The sequence below is a fragment of the Mastigoproctus giganteus genome, chromosome 7 (genome assembly GCF_048544385.1).
Source record: "Mastigoproctus giganteus isolate SK-2022 chromosome 7, ASM4854438v1, whole genome shotgun sequence".
NCBI lineage: Eukaryota > Metazoa > Arthropoda > Arachnida > Uropygi > Thelyphonidae > Mastigoproctus > Mastigoproctus giganteus.
This window is the reverse complement of record NC_143581.1, coordinates 139,754,950-139,782,847: the sequence shown is the minus strand read 5'-3', so window position 1 is coordinate 139,782,847 and position 27,898 is coordinate 139,754,950. Positions and strand designations below refer to the sequence as shown.

General features: G+C 38.0%; 1 protein-coding gene across 1 annotated transcript in view; it reads right to left on the bottom strand.

The window, feature by feature from the left end:
* The window catches only part of LOC150083224 (neuropeptide F receptor-like), a 123,595-nt gene extending 96,641 nt beyond the window's left edge, over positions 1-26,954 (bottom strand). The window contains exon 1 of the mRNA XM_090377118.1: positions 26,908-26,954. The gene's annotated coding sequence lies outside the window, so the exon portion shown is untranslated. The remainder of the gene's footprint in view (positions 1-26,907) is intronic.
* Between the last annotated feature and the right edge of the window lie 944 nt (positions 26,955-27,898).

The window sequence follows — 27,898 nt, the reverse complement described above, 5'->3', positions numbered from 1 at the left end:
GCCCAATCTAGCGCTGGAGATCTTCCTCTTTCTTCAGGTGAAACCTGTCCTCAAAGTAAGGAGATTTCAGGATGTTGAGGACATAAAAGAAAATGTAACTCGTTTTGTCAAGATTTGTCATTTATATATTCAGTGTATTTTCCTTTTATTCATCGTTCATTGAAGTTACAGAATACTGCTCTTTAGTTCAGTTCACATGCAATTGTAACGAGGTATTTGTTTTTTGTTGTGTGTGTTTCTTAGATAAATAAAAATATTAGCAGAATTTGAAATCGTAACTATGCTGATTAATGTGGGATATGAAATGGAGCCGACTGAGTTTTGGATGGTTTTCGATGTGGGTTGACTGGGGCGAAGTGTTGTTAAAGCTGTGGGTAGTTTGTTGGTTTGTTGCTAATATTACCATATTAATAAAAATTCTGAAATAACTATTATAGCGACGATTGGTTACTAAAGCTGCGTTCGCGATTGGGACATATCGATATTCGGAGTATTTAAGGTTTGTTTTTTTCCTTAGTTTCCTGGGATTCTAACCTAAATAACTAAAAAAAAAAAAAGTCATCGGTAGAAAACCTTACACTTCATATTAAGATCGACAACTCCAGATCCTCGAATGAATGAAAACATTTGCAGTGGCATACTGATAGACAGTCTGTTCCTGACCCTGTCAGATTTGTGCTCAGAGTGCGCAACCTCGTGATCTTACGCGTAAGCCTTTCGAGATGTGAATATTATAACGAACTCAGCATCTTCAGCTGTGTACAGAGCGTTTCAAACAGCAAACATAGGGAGACTAAAAATGAAACTGGGGAGAGGAACACGAAAAGAAAGCTATTCCAACTGAACGAGTATGAGTTACAGTACATTCATACAACAAAAACGATACGCATGATTTTTTTTTACAATGTTTCTCGCCTGAGAACATTCCCCACTGAAATGATTATACTTTAAAAAAATCCTACGTGTCTAAGATATTTCCGTTTACACAAACCACAATTCCAAGTAATTCATGTGAGTTCTTTGATTTGTTGGAATCATCATATGGAAACTGAATCGTTTACCGAATACAACAAGTCGGTAAAAATCTGCTTCTTATATTAGTAAATAGGAATTTCACTAAATCTGCCAAAGTGTAACGAACATTATTTATTAGTTAATAAAAGCTGCCACTGCAAAAATCCTATTACAACACCAAAAAGCTTTTGGGCGACAACCGAGAAGTCCATGGGATTAGCAGGCTAGATTTACAAAAGCTTCTTTCTCGCAAAGCTTATTCCACCAAGAACAGAAACTGTCTACTGCTAACATCTGTTACAATAACGATTTCTACTGAATTCTGTAGCGGGTGTTTCCAAAAAAAAGTCTCTTGTTGTGTACAACACGTGCAACGAACAGACAGCCATATTTTTGATTTACCTTTATAGAACAAAATACAAATTTAATACGCAGAAACTTATACATACATAGCTGTACATATAATTTAAAATATATACTTTAATTTCTAGGCCTGCATCTTTCTTATAGCAGTAAGTTGTAATAGCAAAGTGCATGAATATTTAACATGTGGTAGGCGAATCTGCATGGAAATCTGACTAATGTACAAATAGTATCTAAGAAAAGGAATGTCATTCGAGAATTTATTCTTATTTCAAGAAAAAGGATATTAACATCTGTTACTAGAAGGAATGGTGCAGTAGCTCGCAGTGAAGTGTGGTTTTTTTTTTATAATAGCATAAAAGCGAAGTAAAAGTACTCTCTTAACAGACAAAAAGCCTGCACTGGAGGAATTTTTATATTCATAATTTAAAAAAAAAAAATTGCAATTATAATGATGGAGCAGATATTCAGTATTTAAAAGTTGAAGTGAAGGGAGAATTTCGAAGTGGATAATTCATGCAAAAATACGTAATGGAATTATTTTTAGTGATGAGGAATTTCGAAAAACAGTTCCTTTATAGAGAATAGGTTTTTAGGATTTACACTTTTTTGAACCCGTAAAAGAAATACTAATAATTGTACTCTACATTTATGATATTAAATATATTTATTCTATACCGATATCGATCTGTAGCCACTCGTCTCAGACAACTGCAAGATTAACGCTACAGATAAAATAAGAAAAACTAAAAGAAAAATGAGGTCCTTTAAAAAAACTTTTAATGAAATCCTTACTGCCTCTTTAGGAGGATGACAATATTATTCTTGTGCTAACAAAAGGATGGAGGTAGGTAGCAAATAAATTAAATGTAGAAGAAAGGAATGCACATTGCATGGAACCAATAATGCGTTTGAGCAAACACAAAGGGATCAGTGAAGATATTAGCTTTTTCATATATAAGCTTGAAAACAGAGACAGCTTTCAAAATATAACGGAATCCACCATTAAAAAACAACAACAAAAAAGATTATAGGAAAATACATACACTGGTGAAAACATTAGAAACCTTGCTTCAGTATTATGAGAGAATGGTTGACGTGGAAGCAATTATCGTCTGCTTATGCTGACGCAGTTAAAGGTCACATCATCAATCCTCTAAGAATGGGTCTTGATCCATGCACATACGGGACATAAAATATGCAGTATCTCGCTGTTCATGGTCAAAAAACATTTCAGAACACGTTCTGTACGACAGCGATGTTATGGCGTTGAAAGGGTCCCCCGGAGAAAATTTACTCGTAGTTGCACATCATTGTTTATTACACATTAAGATAATAATAACGCTACAAATTTCATGGAAAGATTTTTTAACCAAACTTTAAAGAGATCGCCTTTTATCTTTAATAAAATTTGTTCTAGGCAAAAGACCGTGTTGACCAGTTAGATGAAAGGTATTGTCCCTTAGTATCTTAATAAAACGTACAAAACTTTTATATTGTACTGTACATTAACCTACTGGTGGTCAATTTAAAATTGTGATTTTCTTATTTAAATAAAATTGTGACAGCGTCATTTGGCTCTTTTCATAAAGTGCACTGTTCGAGATGAGTTACACGTTTGTAGGGAGGTAAAATAAGAATTTCATCGATAACAGGAAATAAACTTTATAACGAGCCAGTTAGGCTAACAAAAATACATGACAGAGATGTTGCATGTTATATTTTAACGCTTGATTCATTTCAATGTGTAATGAAATCGTTTAGTGAATTCGTAAATAATTTTAAGCAACAAGTTACCGAGACAACAACTTTGTCGAAAGAGGAACAAAAGTAAACACCAAAAAGATGCTTTTAAAAGTTCCCAATGAGCATTAATTTTCTCATAACGTTTTAACGCGTCGCAGTTCAAGAAGCCCGTCTTGCTACAGCAAAAAATAAATGAAATACTGAATTTTAGTTATTACTAACAATTTAAAATGGCATTTAACGATTTAAATTATACGTATTTATTAAGCATAGCAGCTATAAAGGTTTACCCATCTTTTACAAAAGATGGCTTGGTTTATGGTATACCAAACGAAGTCTGCGAGGACTGCATCGCTTGAGAGCATAACTTTGACCTTTCTTTACAAACATAGTAACAAGTGAAATTCTGCTAATCACAGAATTTTATGATGGATATGATGGACTGCAGTTTTTTAAAGCTCTTTTCTTTTAAAATGAAAATTTTCATTACAGCCAGGAATTTTTCGGCTAGAGATTTAATTGACAGTAGGCTGATGGATTCTGAAATGAAACGTGCTTGTTACAGAGATGACAAGAATCAAACAAACTGCTATCATCACATCGTATTACAAAACAAATGGAAATTATACTTTTTCAACGAAGTGTTACTAGCGTCCGGGCTGGCAGTTTCCGCCATCACTGTTAAACTGATTTCTGTTTAACGTTGATTCCCACTGAAACAAGTATCGCTCATTTTTTTTAAATTACATTACGTGAATTGAACTCGGAACAGGATTTTATTACGCCACAAACCATTTTTACAACCTGGCCTACTGCATTCTATCTCTGCGGAAGGTGAATACAGAGCAGTGAAACAGACGTCGTTCATTTCTACAAGCAATGGAATACAACCTATCGGAGCTTTTGTATCTGCATATTATGAACGTTTTAATGATGGTTTGAACTAATAGGAAATACAGAATATTCCGTAGGAAAACCATTTTACTCTGTTTCTAAGCCCGGCTATTACTATTAGTAGTGGCATATGATGCAAGAAAGCAAATAATCACAAATCACCTGCCCATCTCCCTCCACCAATTTGTCTGGTTCTTCTTCTTTGAACTTATCCAAACTACCCACTTCCACAACAATTTCAGAATTGTTCGTTTGAGCTGTGGCGAGGAATTAGGCTAAAGAAATTAATTATAATAAATCGGTCAACTATTGAGTTTCGGGCACTCAGGATGAAGGTCCGTAGTCACGAATGGTCGTTAGTGTAGTGTCTCAAATAGAGAGCTTTATGGTAACTGAAAAAAAAAAAGTTTTTAGTACCCCGGCTTGGCCTAAAACTGAGGAACTAACGAAAACGTTGTCTATTTGAGTCTTTCCAGTTGTTGTGAATGACAAGGGTGGGAGAAGCGCCGCCTCAACACTGGCTATCTGAGTCATCCTTGCCGAGACAACTCCAGCTTTGAAAATTGTTAAAAAATACTTCTCGTCGCAAAATTTATAAATGACCTTTATAGAATTATTAACTAACTATTTAGCAACCTTTTCGTCACCAAAAGGAGGGTTAGTACAAAGAAGCGCGCAACGAAGTGCAATACAAAATTGGATTTTTAATTTTAACACAAAAAAGTAAATGATAGATTTCAATCGGAATAGTTTTCCCTTAAATAATTAGCTCTGCGTTATTCCCATCCTATCAAATAGCGCAGGGATAATGTGGACATGTGTTGTCTTACGCAAGACAGCCCCTAAACGTTAATTCATCTCCGCGATGGTTCTCTGTGATGATATACAAGACTCTGTACAATGGCCAGAAACGAGTGTAGTGTTGTATGAGTGTTGTTTAACTGTTTCTGGCCACTTTGCTACCAGGAAGGCTGCTTCTCAGTAGCCGTCCACGTCACGAGGAGGCGGGCCCAAACATTTTAAAATCCCGTCTCTAATAAACTGGAGACCAGCGAATTCTGCCCCCCCCCCCTAAGGGACTAGCAAAAAAAATGTTCCCAAGGGACTAGCATAATTAACAATTTTAAGGGAAAAAATATTAATGGACAAAATATTATTACGTTTCAAGAAAAATAATAATAAAAATAAAAAAATAAATAAAAATTATAATTAAAAAAATAATAAATTTAATTACATAAAATGTAAAACTAATAATTATTATTAAAGAAAAAAAAAAGTAGCTTTTTGAGTATAGAAGTCAACTCAGTAATCCGCACAGTCTGTTGAAAACGTGTGTAGGAAATTTCTGTAGGGCTGAGAAGGCATTTTGATTTGCAATAAGATATCTTTCGTTTTCAGGAGAGAAATTATCCACTATACTAGACAATGTTTATCTTAACTCTTGGTAAACTGGGCAGAAGAACAGGACATGACTCCAGTCTTCGGAGGCGCCGCAGAAACAGGTATCTGACGTTGCTAGATTGAATTGAAGAAGACGAGCGTTCAAAGAACCGCGGCCAGTTAGAATGTATGATGTAAGAAAGCTTGGGTAGGTAGAACTTTTTGAGGAAATGAATTTAATATCAGGTATAAAACATCTGGTAACTGCCCTTTTGGTCGATGAATTCCATCTCACTTGCCATCTTTTATGAAGCTCAGTCCAACATTTCACTTTTTCATTCTTTGGATCGGCAGTGGGATCATAGGTCAAATTGGAAAAAGTTCCTATTAAAGGAGGATAATCCTTTACGAATATAGTAAACAAAGCCTTTGTACGTAAGATACAGATCCAGAGGTAATAAGCCTGCGATGACTTGCAAAGATGAGATTGAAACCGTTCTCGGGAGAACTAGCAAAAAAGGTTTGTTTGTTTGTTATTTGGTTTTTAGGAGCATTAGCAAGTAAGGCCATATTGCTCCGGGATATGTGGTGGTCATTCCCTGATCTTTCCGCATTCTCCGTATTTGGTGGTGACGGGCTCGAACCCCGGTCTAATCAAGAAGCGTGTGCTACGCACTGCTGCTCCTTCCCACCTGGCTACCGAGGCGCCAGTAAAAAAGGGTCCGTTGGACTCTGTCTAGTTTGGTTCTGTGAAACCATATGCTGGATGCACATGTAACGATTGGCATAAACACTTGTGTAGTATAGAATTCTGAGGGTTCCCTTTTTTAAACCCCAGTCCTACCGAGAGATTTTGAATAACATGGCCGTAAAAATTTTCACTTTTTTGGAAAGATTCTGGATGTGTGGTATTTCATCAAAAACAATACCAAGATGCTTATGAGTGGTAACAAGTACAGAGATACTGCATTAAACGTGACAACCAGAGGTCTATTATGGTATAGTTTTCCGTGAAATATCATCATCTTGGTTTTAGATGGTGACACTGAATTTATTTTTCAGAGTCCAATCCAGCAAGTCATCGAGTACAGAATTAGCCCCTTGTTGAAATTGGGACCTGGAGTTACCATGTACTAAATGGAGAAATCGTCGGCAAAGGCAATCATTTGCGCATCGGCCATGTCGAAGGGAGAAAACAGTCAATCATCCAGGACGAGATTCCACACAAGGGGGGAGGGCAAGAATGGAACCCTGGGGACACCCTATAGAAACAGCTTTAGATCTGACTGATGTTTGGTTTGGATGTGGACAGTACGTTCAGCAAAGTAACTTTTGAACAAAAGGAAGAGATGTCTAGAACAACGAGCGATTCTAAGGCGCCGTAAGACACTCTCCCACCAAACATTGTCGAAGGCGCCTTCAAAATCAATAAAAACTGCCAGTGTATATTTGCAAGTAGATCTATCTATCAATTAACTTTTTCAATTCAAAAAACGCATCTTTACAACTACAACCAGGCTTAAATCCATACTGAAGAGAGGAAGACAGTTTACTTTCCAAAATAAGTTGATTACATCTGTATGGCATGAGTTTTTCTAGTAACTTTCCTAAATGGGATAATAAAGCGATAGGCCTGTAAGATTTAGGATCACTTGGTGGTTTACCTGGTTTTGGGATTATTTTAATGAGAGCAGGCTTCCAAATAACAGGGAAATTCCCAGCTTCAAGACACTTGTTGAAGAGTTTCAAAAGATAGTTTGGTCTAATAGAGAAGAATCTTTTTATGAGAGTGGTTTCCAGTAGATCAGTTCCTGGGCATTTGTTATTACTCATAGAAAAAGAAGCTGCATTTTTAAGCTCTTACATAGAAAATAAAGCAGTAGAAATGTGAGAATCATATTGCTCATTTTCTTTCCTAACTCCAGAGTGTCAGGCAGAATCAAGAGTTCTATCATCATTGGGAAAAGGTCTCAAGTATTTTATCGGCAGTTTGCGTCCACTTCAGAGTTTCAGTATTATTTGAGATTACTGTATTAAAGATATCACCAGGAGTTAATTTATTTCTACTGATTTTATATATAAGACCCCACGGATCTTGGTTTCCAGCTGTATGTACAAAATTCTGAACAAGATTTGACCTTACTATTATATACAGTACATTGCTTTAGTATCTTATGTAGGACGGCACGAGAACGAAAGTTAAACTCCGCCTTGGTGCACGCCTTTGTGATGGTTACAGAGCACTTTCTTTAGTATATATCCTCCTCATTTTATAATTTAAATTTAACCTATTGACCTCAAGTAAAGGCTGTCTATTTCGTTTTACTCTTTGATAAAGGCGCCTAGCGTGATGAACTTTGCGACGTTGAATTGTTAGCTCATTTGTCCACCACGCGGTACATTTTGTACGGAAAGTTTTCCTTTTGGTAGATTGTGATAGCTGTAAAGATAGGTGTTTTTAACAAAATTTGCCAATTGATTATCGTCAAGATGGTCCACAGAGTCTGTAGAATCAGACGGAAGATGTTTAAAGATTGATTTATCAAAGTTTTCCCAAATTATATTTCGTAGGGAAATGTGATCAGATCATTAGTTGGAGCTGTAGTAGTTTTAAAAGAACATAGGTCAAAAGATATGTCAATGATCGGAAACTGTCAAATTTGTATGCACATCCCACTCATAAATTAGAGAAGGGATACTGCTTGTTGCCAGAGTTACGTCGATGTTAGACTGCCCCAGGGTGCTAACAAAAGGTAGAAGGCTTATTTGGGAGATCAAGAACATGCAATTGATGAGCAAATATTAAATCGTCTAATAACCGCCCTATGTGGTCGGTAGTTGCGCTATGCCACAGTGAAGATTTGGAATTTGCATCCATTAGGATAATAACAGGTTATGGTAAAAGTTTAACAAGAGCAGTTTCTAGGTACTCCAGAAATGGATTAATAACTGAAGATGACGGACAGTATAAAGAATTCAAGTAGAAGGACATTAGTAGTTTGTACACAAGTGGTAACATGTGTGAGCAGAGAGAAGTGTCGGTGAGAATGTCAAGATTTCTATTGAATACAATAATAGCTGTTTTTGGATCTTCATGAGGGGGATTTTATTATTCTGGTGGAGGAAGGCTAGCTGTGATTTTACCGTGATACAGTTCCTGTAAACAAACAATGTCTGGAGAAAGGATATCAGCAAGTCTTAGAATTTCATCAGTTAATGTCTTAGATCCATGGGCATTTAATTGACTGATTTTTAATTTGGCGGTCGACTATAGATTCTTCAGCCTCACTATTATGATCATTAGGACTGGATGGGAATAGTTATTTGTCTTACTGCTTCCATTGGCACATACTGGAGGGTGACTTTTGTTGGGACACTCAGACAATACGTGCCCCGAACGAGCAGTGTCCGCAAGTCGGTACTTCATTTTTGCAAGAATTAGACGTGTGTCCGTATGATAAACAGCAGAAGCATTTGGTAACTATCGTAAAGGCCTGAAATTTATGAGACATTAACCCTATAAATATCCTGTCTATAGAGGAGATTTGTGAGAAAATACATGGGGTTAAGAGCAAGCATCCAGTTTGATGTACACTTAGACCTTGATTTCGTTTTGAATTTAAATACAATCTCATTTCCTATCTGGTCACATGTAAACCTAAGGTCTGTTAAATTTTTAAAATACAAATCAGCCAAAACTTCTTCCTTAGTTAAATCGTTATCTATATCATAAACAATTATTGTAGGATTTAGTTCCTTTGGTGCCTTCGAAGACAGACCAGCTTTAGAAATAAATTTAGAGGATGCAAAAGCGTTTATATCCTCCTTAGAGTTTGTCTCTATTATTATCCCATTGTTTTTGATAGCTCGAAGTGCCTTGATTTTAACCTCTTTCAGATCACTTATTAGGTTTTTAATAACATGTTCCCTAACCTCCTGGCTAGTAGTGAATTTCGAACCTTCAGTAGCCTTTACAATAATGCGGTAATGTGATTTTTAAATTTTTAGCTCCATTAGCGACGGAAATAGGGGGGGACACGAAAATTACTCACATTTTAGTGTCTAGCACCGCCATTTTTAATTTTAAAAATTTTTTAAACCTACTCGTTGAGCTCTTTCCAATGGGGTATAATAAGCTATAGGTTGTTGACAACATTTTTGTCCCACCCACATTTACCCCCCCCCCCCCATTTCTCAGACAAATTTTTTTCAACAATGATCAATATAGCGTTATGTTGGCCCACATGATGTACAAGCCCATGCAAAATATCAAGTCAATAGGTTGAGTGGTTACAGAGATACAATGCTATGACAGACAGACAACCGAGTGACATTAGAAGGGTCCTTCGTTAGACTACTCACCCTAAAAAGTTGCTTTACAACTTTCTTTACACCGTTGTGATCGAGTGCTCTGGAGAGATCGGAATGATTGGACATAGACAGCTGATCGCATAGGGCGCGGGACCTCCTAATCCCTACACAATGTTACCGCTAACATTGTGTAAGGATTAGGATTAGCATGGCCTTTGACCAATATGGCAAGGCGCTGTGCGAATGACAGCTTTCTTGGGCGAAACCACTCTTAGAGATTTTCCTAGAAAAGCTGATCTCCTAGTTATGTAAACTATTGGAGGAGGAAGCGCCTCTCGAGATGTGCTGCAGTGGATAAATGCTGTCCAGATTAGGTTAGAACAGATTAATATTTATTAGTAGAATAGACAAAGAATGTGGGTACTGTTCTGATTACTGGTGAGAGTCTGCTCTGCTCCAACTTCCAATGTATGCTGTTCACCAAGTTGCATCTCCTCTGTTGAGTTTTGTGCTGCCAAGAGTTTCAGTTTGACTATTTGCTGATTTCGTGATCATATATACTTGGTGGACTGCTGATGATTTATATTTTTTATAATTGATAGACTGATGACGTTTTAGTGAGCTTCCTATCTAATGGGGATGTAGTTACTGGGCGTCTTTTACTGGACTGAACTAACTGGATCTGTGTTTTAAATATATGTATTTATGTATATTGTATAAGTGGATTAATGTATTTATGTCTCTAAGTATGTCTATCTACATCTCCAAGTACGGTATTGTATGATATGGCAGAGATGCCAGTTTTTGGCGGGGAACGACTAGTATAATAAATAAAAAGAGCCCTTCATGTGTTTAAGCGACGGACAGACTACGGCTAGATAGCTTATAGTGCAGCGTCCTGAGGGTGCAGCTGACCCACAGTCACACTAGGAGGAACTGGATATCATTACTTGGTTGGTTGTGATTGGACTGGTTTTGCTCACATGGTGAGCAAAGCCATATACAGCAGAACAGCCCCACAAATGCCCACCGATTTTCTCACCATGTGAGCAAACCGGTGGGAATATGTGGGGCTGTTGCTCTTTATGCTAATGCAATGTTATCGAGGGTACTGAATTGTAAGCTAGAAATGTTCCTGGCCGTGTGCAGCAGCGATGGACATTACTGTTGTTAGGACTCTAGTGTTGCCCCTGGTTTGACATGAACACTACTGGTAGTGGTTTGAAATCGATCTAATTGAGTTGTATTAAACTAAGTGTTGTAGATAACTGAGTGTAATAGATTAGCAAAGTATTTGACTCGGTCTGTCCCTCATGAGAGGTTACCGTATAAGCTTGTGCAGGTTGGGATTACTGGTAAGGCTCATTGGCTGCAGGGCAGAAGGAATCGCCATTAATAGACATTCTTCAGATTGGTGTAACGTCAGGAGTGGGGTCCCTCAAGGATCGATTCTTGGACCATTGTTGTTTCTAATTTTCATAAATGACATCAACGAAGGGAGGGATAGAAGTTATGTAAAAATTTGCAGATGACGTAAAGAATGGCAGAGTCATTAATGATCAGTACCAAGCAGCACCTCTTTCAGGATGACTTCGATTTCTATGATGGTCAGAGAAGTGGCAGCTATGTTTTAATGCTGCTAAATGCAAGGTGTTACACTTGGGGAATAGCAACCTACAAATAAATTATACACTTGGTGGGGTTGAATTAAAAGCAGCGGAGGAGGAAACGGATCTGGAAGTTACAATACGGGCAGATATGAAGTTTTCTGAAAGATGCAAACAGGCAGTCAGGAAAGCCCATGGTGTCCTATCGATTATTTTTCGAACGCTACCCTGCAGAGGTAGGGAAGTCACAATCCCACTATATAAGCCAATTGTAAGGCCACATTTGGAATACCGTGTTCAAGTATGGAGACTTCATCTGAAAAAAAGATATGGAGCTTCTTGAAAGTGTACAAAGACTGGCAACTCGAATTGTGAAATCGGCAGAAGGACGACCTATGAGGAAAGACTCCGATTATGTGAGCTAAAGAGCTTAGCAACTGGGCACCTCAGAGGTGAACTGATTGAAGTTTACAAGACTCTGAGAAGAATTAGTAAGTTCAATGAAGGTAGAATTTTTACTGTTCTAAAGAATTCCAGAACTAGGTGTCATACTTTCAAACTAGAGGGCTTAAAGTTTAGATTACATTGTAAGAAGTTTTCTTTTAGCCAGCGAGTCGTTGATAGCGTGAACAATTTACTCTCACTGGTGGTCGAGGCTGACCTCGGTCCGCGTCAACTACCTGCGAGAGCAAATTTTTCGAGCTACCAACGGGGAAAATTCCAGGGCAAATTCAAAAGCCTACTGGATACTTACCTGTGTGAGGAGAGAAGCATATAATTTATATTTTTTATAATTGATAGACATGACATTTTAGTGAGCTTCCTATCTAATGGGGTTGTAGTTCCTGAGCGTCTTTTACTGAACTAACTGGATATGTGTTTTAAATATACGTATTTATGTATATTGTATAAGTGGATTCATGTCTCTACGTCTCTAAGTATGTCTATCTACATCTCCAAGTGCGTTTTCTATGTTTTCTTATCTACTTAGTTGGTGTCTTCTTTTTTTTTTTTCCGGTGCAGTAAAAGCCTGTGGCTTCCTTGCACTATGCTGCAAATACTATTACAGTGACCTACCTACTGCTGGTGGGAACGGTAACTCGTGGGTGTGGGAGACGTCCCGTCCCCACCACAAAGCCGCTCTGAGATCTGTCAAAGTGGAGGACCTGTTTTTTGAATATTTACCAAATGACTATTTATTTTTAAAGCGCTACAGTATATGAAATCTAGTCGCATATATATGCGAAAGTTTGGAGGCGACTAGCTAGCAGCTCACTTGAAATCTTCCAATAATTTGTTTAGTTCTCTTTGAAATTATTCATACTACCCTCTCCCACAACAGATGTAAGTTTGTTCCAACAGTCAAGCACCCGATAGCTGAAGGGTCTGCAACCATCCTTCTTCAATTTAAATTTATGTCCTCTCAAAGTGTGGACTTTGAGGACTGAGCAAGAGGAAGAATGCCATCAGCACTGAACATGCTCAATCCATTGCTTTAAACACTTCAATCACACCATCTAGGCAGGTGCCTAGTCTCTACGTTGCAATTTGCGGAACTGAAGCCTTTCTTGGTAAGACCACCCTTTCGTTCCCTTCAGCAATGTTGTTGCTCTTCTCTGCACCTGTTCCAGTAGTTCAATATCCTTGCTAAAATGAGGTCTCTAGACCTGTGTACAGTACTCAAGATGCGGCCTAATCTTTGCAATGGGATAATTACCTCCTTATCCCTACTATCAAAGTTCCTGTATATCACTGATAAAAACCTATGAGCTATCCTGGCAGCTTGTCTGCACTGCGCAGAGAATTTCATATCTGACTGCACGATTAAACCAATGACTTTTTCATTTTCCACTACCCCAGAGTTGCCACATTAATCTGCGCATATGGTTTACTGCGCAAGAACCATTAATAAATGGTTCTTGCGCAGTTGTGGCCTACCTCCCCGTGGTCTAGACGGACACTGGGCACCCTTTCCAGGTGATCGCCTGCGTGGTGATCAAAACGGCCAGAAACAACTAAACAACACAACAACACACACTGCACGAACATAACATCACACACATTTATGGCCTGTTAGAGTGCTCTGTAACCATCACAGTGTGCAAAGACGGAGTTGAACTTTCGTTCAGGTGCCGTCCTATATAAGATGCTATACATGTCTACATATGGTTTACTGCTACGCATATGCAGTACATTGCTGCATTTGTCAATGTTAAACTTCAACTGCAATTTCTCAGCATATCTGCCTAATTTTTCTATATCTTGTTCCTTAATTACTGTAATTAACCAACCTGCCAAGCTTTGTATCATCCGTAAACTTAGACATCATGTCTGATATACCGTCATCAATATCATTAATAAATACAGAAAACAACAATGGATCCAATACTGAACCCTGCGGGACTCCACTAATATTACTCCATGAAGAGCAGTGTCCATTGGTAACCACTCTGTCTTCTCCCATTCAACCATCCCTTTATCCATAGCAGTAACTTGCCCTTAATGCCACACTGCTCCAATTTATACAGCAGTCTTTTATGTGCAACAGCATCAGAAGCTTTCCTGAAATCCGAGTATATGATATCAAAATTATTTTTGCATCCAGTTCCTTTGCTACTGCATCCAGTTCCCGGTATCCAATCAGATGGGTCAGACAAGATAGCCCCTTAACAAATCCATGCCGTGACAGCAGTATAATTTCAATCCTGTCTAGATGATCCCGCATTACTTTTTTGACCAGTCAGTCCATTACTTCTCGTGGAACAGAAGTTATGCTAATAGGTCTGTAATTACCCGTGTCACCTTTTGATCCCCTTTGTGAACTGGTGATACATTAGCACATATCCAGTCCATAGGGACTTTTCCCGAATCCAAAGATGTTCTCATAATTATGGATACATGTTTTCTTACGTCCTTTAATATAATTGTATAAATCCCATGATATCAGGCGCTTTTGTTATGTTTAGCTTCAACAAATTCTCTTCCACCTTCCTCTCAGTTATCACAAAATCATTTAGCTCCCTCTTAGAGTTTGATAATCTCCTAGCATCCCCTTCCCTAAAGAATTCTTCATGTGTGAATGTAGATGCAAATATCTATTCTGTTTCAGCAACCTGAGCAGGATCGCTATTTCGCTACCGAAATGAAAGATAATCCACAGAATTTCTCTTAAGATCACAAAAGAGAATCATTGCGATTTCCTGTTTCTAGCAATTGCATGGGAGGGCGTTCTATTTCAGCTTTGGCACACTTATATTGTATTTTCACTATGGAAAACATGTTTCTATTGAAATTATTGCAGTCGTGATTTCTTTTAAGGATGATGGTGGCAGTAGTGATTGTTATAAACAGGACTCTTCACAAATAGTGCCACATATAAAGCGAAGAGTATAAGAATATCTCACAGGAGAGTAGCTTCGAAATGATCTTTGTGTAGTGCCCCAAAGTGGGATAGCATCCACTTACGTTGGCTACTTAAGAAAGAAGAGAAAAGGATTGCAGAGTAACATGGAGTAAAATATTGAAATCTGCCGTCCACTGTTAGTTTCTTTCCTTGTCACTATAAAGGCTTATTTTGTGTTGGCAATCGATAGCGATAAAAATACAGAATTGCAAAAATATACTAAAGGAAAAAAATTATTTTCGACATACACATGAACTTTCCCCTAAATAACCCTAACTAGTAATTTGAACATGTTCTAGGTATAATTACTCGTTAAAACAATCTTTTCGATGGTAATGACTATATTTGATAGCTAGTTTATTAAAGCGTATCGAATTTTAGATTATCTTATGTTAACGTGGATGCACTCTTTAATAATCTCTTTTAAACGTAAAGAGACAGGGGAACTCTCATCTAAGTATTAGTACCACTAAAAGTATACATTTGGACTAGTGTCTTGGCTCTTGCTTAGGAGCTTCAAGACTTCTTAGTAATACAAGTAAGCACAGTACAAGGATCTTACGTTTCACATGAATCTCATAAAAATATCTCCCGGAAAAAATATCCCATTTCCTTGTTAAGATACGTAAACGTTTGATTATAATTTATATGATTTTTTGCAAATTTTAATTTGTGATTTTTACCGGGGCGCCTAGCCTAGGGTGTTTCTCCCCACTTGACGATGTTTTTAAATCACGAATTCGTTTACCGATTTTAAAACAGGTGGATAAGGGGAAAACACCCTACCTTAGCTAAGACTACCCCGTCGACGACACAAATCAATCAGAAAGAAAAGGCTCTCGCCTTCACCGAATCACAAAATTCGACTGTACAATTAATCCATTTTTACCGATAAACGCTACAGCATAGTGTAAATAATTCAAATTTTATCCGGCTATAATTTAAAATCCTAATGCTTAGAGACTGGGGGAGTTTAATTAATGAGAACAACCTTACTGTTCTGTGTGTGTCAGGGTTTGAATCTGAGGAAATATAATTAAACTTTAAAGCTTAAAAGAAGTGATTTTTGGAAATTGTAGTGGCACTGCGTATTATGATTAAATCTTGATTAATAAATTGAATAAATGTGTGCTAACAAAGATACTGTGTCAGGGGAGGATAACAAAACAAATAGGAAATTCACTATTAAAATTCAAGAGCTCCCCAACATTGAGCCTTTTGTACGTTTTGCAGAGCAATCGGGTACGGGACATGATACTGCCAAGGGGGATGTCTTTGTGTGTGCGCGATGCAAGGAGTGTATCGATATCAGGCAACAACTCGGCGTTCTTGTGGGCCTATATGAGAGCTTGAAGGACAGGGTGGATGCCCTCGAAAAAACTAAATTGAGGGGCCCATCAAGCTCTCAGCTGCCCACATCAACGCCAGGTCTTGCACTTGGGCATCGCGTGACACAGAGACAACCCCCAAGGCAGAATGCGCTGGTCCCGAAGGAACTAGTAGTTGTTGGTGACTCTATTGTCAGGGAAACGGGGAACATGCTATGTAAAAAGGATAGGTGGAACAGGACCAGAGTATGTCTGCCAGGGGCAAAGGTTGATGACGTTTTAGAGCGGATATCATCTTTCAAGGGCACAAAAGGTGATATAGTTGTACACGTTGGCACTAATGATATTAAGAGTAGGAGACCGGCAGAATTACTCAAACAAGTACAGGTCACTGTTGCAATTAGGGTTGAATTTGAAAGTGTCTGCAATTCTGCCCAGACACGATAGGAGGGAGTATATGATGAGAGCCTTGTCGATCAATTCGGCCCTGGAAAGATTGTGCAAGGCTCAAGGGGTAGAATTTTTTTCAGCCTGGACTGTACTTGTTAACAGGAGAGATTGCTTCTACAGGGATGGGATACACTTAAATAGAAAGGGTGCAAGAATATTTGCTGATGCTATCGAGGCAGTGTTAGGTGGGTCGGAAAACTGCTAGCTTGGGGGGATACAAAGACTAATAGTTTAACAGTAACCGCAGGCAGAGGTGAAGGTGATTCTTGCACTGCTTCTATTAGGATGAGCAGAAGCCTGAAAAACAAGATGCATGGTATTTCAGAGACTGCTGGGAGCCATTGCGGTACAAGTAAACACATGGGTTGTGTTAGGGTAGCTAAGAATAGAAACAGGTGCAGGTATACTTGCGTGTACACCAATGCTAGGAGTTTAGTAAATAAATTTGATGAATTTGAGGTATTGCTCAAAACATCAAAGGCAGATATTGTTGGGATATCAGAGACGTGGTGTCACACAGATATAAGGGATGCAGAACTGCAATTTGGGGAGTACAACGTCTACAGAAAGGATAGACAGGATAGGAAGGGGGGAGGGGTTATGCTATTAGTTAAGAAACACATAAAAACCAAGGAAGTGAAGCCAGTCGACATCGCTGGACAGTGCAGTGTTGAGTCAGTTTGGTGTGACATAAGCATTGGGAGATCAAAATTGAGAGTAGGAGTGTGCTATAGGCCTAATGACTCTGATGAGTATAATAAGGAACTGTACAGGGAAATAGAGTGGGCCAGTAAATCAGAGAGTCTTATAATGGGAGATTTTAATTTCCCAGCTATTGACTGGAATTTGGGGGCTGGTTACTCACACACTAGCACGGCTTTTGTGGATTTATTGGATGATTGTTTTCTACATCACCATGTTCGGGAGGCAACTAGAGGGAGTAATACTCTTGATTTGATTATCAGCAGTGATTCTTCATGCATTAAGAATCTGCAGATAAATGAACCACTAGGTGGCAGTGATCACAGTGTGCTGAAGTGGGATTTACTGAAAGAGGTAACTACCATTAGGGGTAAAGGGAAGGGTTATTGCTTCCGTAAAGGCGACTACGATGGACTGAGACAGTATTTAAATTCTATACAGTGGGACCAACTGATGATGTTACCAACAGCAAATTCAAAATGGGAAGCATTCAAAGAACTTATCTTGGAAGCTACTAGGCTTTACATACCAACTAAGAAATATTGTTCAAGGTTTAGGCCAAAATGGATGTCAGATGAACTAATGAGGCATATGGCAGAGAAGAAAAATGCATGGGATACTTACAAATTAACACATGACACAGAAGCCTATGATAGATACAAGTTGATATGCAACCAAGTTACAAAGGAGGTTAGGCAGGCGAAAGCAGATTACGAGAAATCCTTGGCAAGGGATGCAAAGAAAAACAGCAAAGTGTTCTTTACTTATGTAAACTCTAGAAGGAAGGGGATGAATCAGATTGGTCCACTTGATATTGATGGGTCAACTGTTGATGATCCTGCTCAGGTAGCTAACAAACTAAATGAATATTTTGCATCGACATTCACACATGAGGAGTTATTCAGCAAGGGGAATGCCAGAGGTGTATTGAACTCTAGCAGTAAGCTACAGAATCTTGAAATAACTGGGAGTAAAGTGGAGGAGAAACTGTTGAAGATAAACACAAGAAAGGCACCCGGGGTGGATGGGATCTATCCAGTTATATTAAAGGAGGCAGCAAAGGAAGTAAGCAAACCCTTAGCCATAATTATGAGAGCTTCCTTGGACTCAGGGGAGGTACCCATAGACTGGAAATGTGCAAATGTGACCCCAATTCACAAAGGAGGATCAAAGGCTGACACAAGTAATTATAGACCTGTGAGCTTGACTTCTGTTCCAGGAAAATTAATGGAGGCACTGGTTAAAGAAGCACTGCAGGATCATTTAGACAAGACTTCAGTTATAGCTCAGACACAGCATGGTTTTGTTAAGGGGAAGTCTTGCCTGACCAACTTGATTGGATACTATGATGCAGTCACAAAAGAACTGGATGCACGGAATAACTTTGATATTGTATACTTGGATCTTAGAAAGGCTTTTGATACTGTTGCACATGGAAGACTGCTACACAAATTGGAGCAGTGTGACATTGGAGGCAAATTGCTGCTATGGATAAAGCGGTGGTTGAGGGGGTGAAGACAGAGAGTGGTAATCAATGGACACTGCTCATCGTGGACTAATGTTATTAGTGGAGTCCCTCAGGGCTCAGTGTTGGGTCCATTATTGTTTTCTGTATTTATAAATGATATTGATGATGGTATATCAAGCTTAATGTCCAAGTTTGCAGATGATACAAAGGTTGGCAGGGTTGTCAAGGACACTACTGACACTATGCTGCTGCAACAGGATCTGGAAAGGTTGAGCAGATGGGCTGAGAGGTGGCAAATGAAGTTTAACATTGAGAAATGTAAAGTACTACACATGGGAAACAGCAACCCCAGAGCAACGTATCAACTCTGTGGTACTACACTGACAGTGGTAGAGAATGAAAGCGACTTGGGGGTGATTGTGCAGGCAGATATGAAGTTCTCTGAGCAGTGCAGACGGGCTGCAAGAGTAGCTCATGGAGTATTGTCAATGATATACAGGAATTTTTCCAGCAGGGATAAGGAGGTGATTATTCCATTGTATAAGGCAATGGTCAGGCCACACCTAGAGTACTGTATACAGGTCTGGAAGCCTCATTTCAAGAAGGATGTAGAGCTGCTGGAACGAGTACAGAGAAGGTCAACAAGATTAGTGAATGGAACAAAGGGGTGCTCTTACGAAGAAAGGCTTAAGTTTTGCAAATTACAGTGTCTGGAGACTAGGCACCAGCGAGGTGATCTGATAGAGGTGTATAAAGCCTTGAATGGTTTAAGCGTGCTCAATGCTGATGGGATTCTTCCTCTAGCTCAGAAAAATCACCTGAGAGGGCATAAATTCAAATTGAGGAAAGACAGATGTAGGATAGACGTGCGGAAATTTGCCTTTAGCCAGCGGGTGGTTGGTTGGTGGAACAGATTGCCATCCCTTGTGGTGGAGGTTGATAGCCTAAATAAGTTTAAGGCTCAGCTGGACAGGTATTTTGAACGAACAGAGGGGTGAAGTGGAAGTGGGTTTTTTTTTTTTTTTTTTTTTTTTGGCTGATGCTGCATAAGCTTGCTTTCTTGTATCAAATGCCTCTACTAATGCTAATGCTAAGTAATGATGAGGCAAATACAGTGAATGGGATTTTTTAACGACCCTGTGGAAGACAGTGATGGGTTTTAAAATTATGATAGTAAGGGTTTCCATAAGATAATTAAGAAAGTCTTAAAGCAAGGTGATAAGCTGAAGGGGAAAAATTTGACAGTATTAAGCAACATAACCCTCTTTCTGTTGATTGAGCTATGGCTGTTTTTGGCAGGGTCTTGGATTGTGACTAGGACGTCGACAGCTCTGCTTCCTCAAGAAGCAGAACCCCCGAGAATTATATTATGACTAGAAGTGATTGACGGGTTTATTGTGATGAAGGAGAGAGTTCTGTGGGCATTCCTACTTCGGTTAAAGGTAAATCTCCTATTTTGAGAAGGAGAAGCAATAAACATAAGAAAAATTTGACTAATGTATTAAATGAAGTAGAGGTATTTAAGGATAATGATGAAGAAATGAGACAAGTCAACAGGAATATAGAAATGGACTTAAACATTGACAGCAAATATACGAATCCAGTTGAGGATATTGACAATTTTAATAACTCTGTCAACATTGGCGCCGACAAACATTAGTATGTTTCACACGCTTATGGATATCAGTCGCAGGATTTAGTGGAAAATGAACTGGATTATGAACAAGATTTAATAGATTCACAGTTGTTTCACAGAGATGGACCGAATAACCAAAATAAGCAGAAACAAGAGCTTAACGATTTTCATAATGAACCAACCAATGTCATCATAACATGTATGAGAAGAAACTTACAGAAATTTTTTATTTAGTAAAGAACATGGAATCAATAATGATACTATCTCTCAAATATTGGCTAGATGGGTTAAAAGTTTGCCCTTGAAATTGGGAATAGATAATGAACGCTTGAAAGAGAGAACTAGATGTTTAGAGGGTCACTAACTGAATACATAACAATAATTACAGGTTTGAGGTGTACTGGAAAGCTATACAGTGAGGTTGTTAAAAATTAAAATTGGAAGGATAGCATAACTAATTATGACAGCTATGCAAAGTGGAATAATCGGCTTAGAAATAATGTTAGTTCTAATAATATACTTCTGAAGCGGCCTGAGCAAGATTCTAAACTTAAGTCTAGTATGGATGTAGAAAAGGCGGTCTCTAAAATCATGGAACATTCACTTAAAAAGGTACAAATTAGGAGAATGCGAAGACTTGGAAGGATGCTTTACTTAAGATCATTTTGAAGTCAGCTGAAAAACCTAAAACTGAGCCCTCTTCTTATCGTCCAATTTCACTTCTTCCAGGTTTGGGCAAGGTCTATGAACGCATGCTTTCACAGCGAATATTGCAATATACGCAAGAAAATTTAGGATTCTCAAATAAGCAATATGACTTTACTCTTGGTCGTGGTACAGAGGATGCTTTAAAATTTTTGGTTAAATTATTTAGATGCAAATGCAAAATATGTTCTTGGCATTTCCGTTTATTTTGAAGGAGCTTTTGATAATATTTCTTGGGACAGCGCGTTATGGATTCTTCGCCTTGAAAAATGCTCCCATCAGCTTTATAGCGTCATAGTGAATTATTTTCAGGAAAGATCTTTTACAGTTACGTCTAGTTGGAATTCGGTAACTAGATCTGCTATTCGAGGATGTCCGCAAGAATCTGTTTTTGGGCCACTAATGTGGAAATTGGTATTAGAGGATTGGTTGTGGAAGGAATTTGGTCATGTTCATATGATTGCATATGCAGATGACCTGGTAATATTAGCTGAAGGCTCTTCACGGCTACAAATTGAACAACGATCTAATGAAATAATAAGAGATCTGAATGCTTGGTGTGACTTCCGTAAATTAACAATATCAGGTCAAAAACACAAATATTACTGCTGAAAGAGAACCTCATGCGCTGAGTGGTTGTGAAAGTATAAAGCCCGTTAAGAAAATTAAATATTTTGGAGCCTTCATTGACAGAGGTCTTAGATTTGACACCCATATAAATTTTCTATCTGAAAAGGCTGCAAAATTTGTTAACATGAAAACAAGAATTACTATGAAGGAATGGGGTATTAGAGGTAGGGCACTATCTCTTCTTTATGACTGTGTTTTCCTTCCTATATTTTCTTAGGGTATCTCAGCTTGGATAGACTGTGTTAATTTAAAAAAAATATATATAAAAAAGCTGTATTCCATTCAGAGGATGATGATCTTGAAGATGGCTCTAGTTTGTAGAACTGTCTCCAATGATGCATTACAAATTGCCACAAGGAAAATGCCAATTGACCTCTTTCTGATTTACAGAGTAATGACTTTCAACGATCGGCGTGGAACTCCTTTTATTATTCGTGATCTTGAGTTGGATTTGGCTAATGATCCTAAGAATGAGGTCAAGCGAATCTTAGCTATCTTAATGACTCTTCGGAATCATAAATGGGCTAACTCAAATAAAGGTGAAATAACTTGTAGGTTCTTTCCCTCTGTTGTTTAAGTTCCATCAGAAAAATGGTTTGTGCTTAATCTACAAATTGTGTTTTTATTAACCGGTCATGGTTCATTTTTAGCAAAGCTGAATCAGCTGGGTGTTTCAGAAAGGTCGCAGTGTCAGTGCACGGTTCTGGAGACATGGAGTCATGTTTTATATAATTGTCATGAGTACTTGGATCTCAGAAATGAATTTTTATTTGCTAGTCCAAATCTTGCTCAACTGACTGAGGCAGATTTTCAGGCTTTCCAAAGTTTTTCAAGAAATTGTTCCAGAGAAGATTAGTGCTGCTTGAACCTAAGGAAAAAAAGAGTAAAAGGTTTATTATTATTAGCCATATGGTGCAAGGAAGCCTGCCTGAGGCTTATGCTGCACAAGGCAAAAGAAAATTTCGAAATTACCGAGAGAGAGAGAGAGAGAGAGAGAGAGAGAGAGAGAGAGAGGTAGACGGGAATCACCAAGAAAGAGAAGAACGATGAACGATGATATCCAGCTCAGGACCCTGGATGTGCCAAGCCCATAACTCACCAGATGTGAGCCTCCAGGGGTGTTCTATAGACTATCATCTCATGTTGATTTCGTAAGATCAGTGGCTCCTTGTGCTTGTACTATAGTTCCTCGTGCCTCAATTCATATTTCTGATTTATACTTCTGTATATCATATGAAAGTGTATAATATACATATGTTACAGCGGAATCGCCAATTTATGGCTAGGGCCCGCTTGCTAATAAAAATGGGAAAAAAATGAAATGAATGCTTCGGAAGAGATAAATTGATTACTAAAATGTAACTAAGAAATAACTGCAGCGGCCAAACCAATTTTCAGTATGTTTTTCTCTATGTTACTCTCCAATTCTTTCCGAAGGAGCGAATGTAAGTGGACGCAAATCCATCTAAAGATAACGCCAAATATTTTAAAGCTATTGTGCACTAAGAGGTGCAATCTAACTTATGAGAATTGTCACGTAATATGGTTACCGATGGCAGTAACAAATTTTTCCAGATAGGTGATGATAAATTATGCTTTCTCGCTAGCTTTCCCTCATCGAAAGCCATTATGTTGCGTTAGTCACGTATTGTGAAGTTGTTTAGTGCAGACGTGTACACCGTGCTCTCCGAATTTTTGAAACGAATGATTCTTCTGAATGGATCATTTAAAAAAAACCCGTTATGAACAGCCTTTGGAGAAGATACTTAATCAAAGGTAGAGTTCAGGTGGTTTTGAAGATGACGGGAGAAGATCCACGCTGACCTGTCTACCCAAAGATTTTGGCCAAGAACTGAGTGCCTGTGGTCACCCAATTTCTCCTTTACTCTCAAAACTTCGTGACATCTTGTTTCCAAAGATGAAACTGAAAATCTTAGAGGAAAAAGATTGACAATGTTTTCAAAATTTTGTAAAAATCATACCATGAGGAGATAACTCATGGTATGAAAAAAAAAAAAAAAAAACACAAATGGTAAGGTATCAAAAAATATAGAGCGCTATAGCGGGAGAAACTGTGCAGTGCATACATCGAGACACAAAGTCGCAAATGATGGATAGTCTCCGGCATCATATACAAGGCATAGATGGCTAGACATAAATTAATAAAATGCATTTAAAACAAAAAATAAAACTACTTGTTTGCATCTTATATGGGCATCGTGCCGTAACTGATCAGGGAATTATGGTTCTATATCCAGTCAAAATGAAAGGCCCCTGCAATCTATTTTAGTAATCCATATTCCAAAGTTACTAAATTATGATCAAAATTATCTCTCCATAATTGGATTTCATATACAGTATTTGCATTCGATTTAATGATAATGTACTGCTACCGCCCAATGGATAATTCTGAAAAACCTGAAATATGAACACCATTCCTATGGATATTCATATCTCAATTTCATTAACCTTACCTCCAGCAGGAAACTATTTTCCTCGTTGTAAATAAACAAAAAGAGCAATTTTACAATTTCAGTCAAGCGACCAATATTATTAATATTACGTATCCACCCCCACCCAACAGTTTATTACGCTATTACAAGTTAGTTTACATTAAAATTAGTGCAAACATTAATTTTATTAAATTTAATAAAATTAAAATTATAATTAAATTAAATTAACTAAGTTAAAAGTGATTTAGCAGGTTGGCCTGCTCTAATGCCTAAGATATTTTATATTGCTTGGATAAATTAGACTATGTACATTTACAACGTATATACATATTTACCCAGAAAATGGAGTCTACGCTTAACCATTCAGAAACGGTAATAACTGATATACACTGAGTGATCACTGAATTATGACCACCTACCTAATACTTCGTAGGTCTTCCTTTTTCCCTCAGTACAGCAGCTATCCGACGTGGCATTGATTCCACAACCAAGCTGTGTGTAATGCTGTCAGCAATGCAGGTATGGAGATGATTGGTGTATCCAGACGCCTGATATGCCTTTCCATAGTGTCCCACAAATGCTCTATGGGATTGATATCGGTGGAGTTCGGAGGCTAATCGATATGTTGGAAGTCAGAACTGTGTTTATCAAACCATTCCTGCACAACAAGTGCCATCTTGGAAGCCACATCGCCATTCGGAAAAAAGTGTAACATAGCGGGGTGTTCACAGTCAGCAAGAAGTTGACGATAGCAGAGACCACTGATACGTTGTTCCACATGCACCAGGGGTCCAAGTTCCTGCCAGTGAAACATGCCCCACACCATACAACCGCCTCCACCAGCCTGAACTTTCGATACCATGCATGATGGATCAAGAGTCTCATGTTGTTGACGCCAAATCCGTACACGACCATCCACGCGGTCGTGTACCGTATGTAGAGTAAATAACGTGACTCATCCGACCAGCACACTTTCTTCCAGTCTTCTAACTTGCATGCTAAAAGACTCGCACCGGGCGAGTCTTTTACGCCGATGAATCTTGGTTAGGAGAGGATGCCGTAGGGATCGTCTGCTGGTATAGCCCATACGTGCGACGCATGGTCATGCCAGATACTGATCCGGGTTGGTCCATGTTGTATTGGGTAGTCAACTCTTCAATAGTGATGCGCCTGTTCGCCTGTACGAGTCGTCGGACTCGGCGCTCACCTCTAACATCAATCTTTCGTCGACCATTGCAGTGTTGCCGTCAAAGTCCGATAAATCCTTCCTTTTACCCATCACGCTCGGAATTTTACTACCTACTGAACCACTGACACCTTATCTATGCTACATAGGTCGACTAACTGCGCACTCTCGTACCTCAGGTGGTCAATGGGTCGCATTCAGTTTTCATAGGGTTGGTCATAATTCAGTGATCAATCAGTGTATATATTCTATAGAAATTATCTTAATTACTTTAGAATCCTTTTATAATAATTATTCAGCACAGTTTATTATACATTTTGTTTGGGGGTATAATTATAGAAGACTCATACTTCTATTATACATCTGCATTATAATTTATTTATTATATCTTTCTATACATGCAGTTCCATCTTAACACCCTTTACCTTTGTATTAGAATCTCTCCATACACCCGTTACCTTAGTATGTTCTCAGACAATTATTGTCAACCCTTCCAACAACAGTTCCCCTCAAAGCATTAAGCTCACAATGCAACCCGACTGCTATGTTAATTCTCAATATAATCAGGTCCCAGAAATGAAATTTATTTTCTTTACAAATATGTATATTGGAAGAACTCTATACATCTCATGAGCGACTCAGGCTGGTACATAAAATAGAATAACAAAGTATTTAGAGCACAACAAGGCAGTTTAAACACAAACCAATCATTACTAATAAATAAATGATCTTTCTAAAATTTTGCTTGTACTTTATATAAAAACTCAATACATACAAACCTCTTAATTAAAATGGATAAGGACATTGCTTTAAGTACTACTAAATAAGGAATATTTAAAGTAAAACACTTTTCCACATGAAGTATTCTAATTAGTATGCAAAGGATAATTGATACAATTACAGTCGAAACAATCCCAACTAAATAAATTGGCTACATTTCGGATTTCAATATCGAAATCCATCAACAGCCTTGGTTTTTGGTTCTATAAAGTTATGCACAAAGAAGTTAAATTTGAATTTTACCAAACTAAGCATCGGCCACCGTTGCAGAAAACTTATTCCAATGTGTCCTAAAAGGCAGCCCAAAGGTAAAAGGTTTTATTGTGTTCCCCACGGAGGGCTATGTTAGTATATCGTATGGCACTGTATAAATGTGTTAGGAATGAAAACCAATGATCCAAGCCCAAACAAGGAGACGTCTCACTCACCAATTCTCTGATTATTTTGTAATACTAATCCTCTCCCGTCAGGGTCTTATATCCTTTAACCAAATCCTACCTGCAGAGTATATTCTCCAAGTCGTTTCTCATAGGTATAATGCTTAGAGCTTTCATCAATCTGGTTGTCATTCTTTGCGCAGTCTACAGAAGTTCTAGATCTTTCTTTTAGGCACCCCTTGGTTTTTACTTTTTAATTTATTTTTACTTTGTCAGTATCGTGGTTGTTCACACCTACAGAGAACAAAGCACCAGGGTATATGCCCGATGGGAGTGCAGATTTGTATATCAATAAATAAAGCGACGTAAAGCTGAGTATCGCTTTGAAAGACTTAAACTAAAAAGAAATATTAAAGTATCTGATGAAAATTCCATACAATCTCAACAATATTTTGAAATGTGAATGACACTCACTCAGTTTTGTTGATGAAAAATGGATACATCTCTCTCTCTCTCTCTCTGTTCCTCTAGATGAATTTATTCTTCCGTGAAATCTTGCTTTATCTGACTTGGCGATCTGATCAATGAGACAAGCCAATTATAAATAACAGTTAATCAACATGACAACAAAATGAACTAGCTAAAGTAAAACCACAAAATAGTAAAATTAATTGCATGTTTCTTATTCCATATAATATTTAATTATATAACGTTAATAAGCAATAATATTTATTTACATATATTTAAAAAAAGCAAAAAGCACATTCATAAGTACTTTTTGCTCTGTTACTGTTAAGCACGTAGTACATTACATGTTAGTGTAGTAAAGTGAACTCCACATCATAATATACTACAGTAGAAAGTGAAAATTGCAGTAACGTGCTGTACGCGTCACGGTGGAAAAACATAGTAAGGTAATATGCAAAAGTTTCAGTAAAAATGGATAAAAACGCAAGGGTGTATAAATAAAGTTTAAGGGATTTATCTGGGAGGCCACAAACACAATCGTTTCACTTGTGAAGTATGTTAAAAGAAAGACGCCAAAATAGAAGAGCAGAAAGATTTAGGTGAGCAAAAGACAAAGGCATGGAACAGCTACTTTATGCGATAACTATAAGCAGGTATTCAATAAAACTACTGATATGTAATAAAACCATGACTTGCAGAAGCCAAGTATCAAAAAAAAAAAAAATCATTTGGGTAACAGATCTAAGAGGGAAAAAGTTCTACTCATACATGAATCTAACAAAATAGAATAAATTCGATAGGTCCCTTGCAAGATGAAAATGGTGAATAATCGACAACGCAGTCCAAATGTCGGCCGAGTCTAACACGTATTTTGCAATAATCCTTAATACAGACACCACATTAGTACCAAGGGGAAATAGTCAAGTCGGTTGAATCGCTGTAAAATAAATATCAATGGTATAAAATAAACGTCTATCTGAAAATCTACTCGGGATGA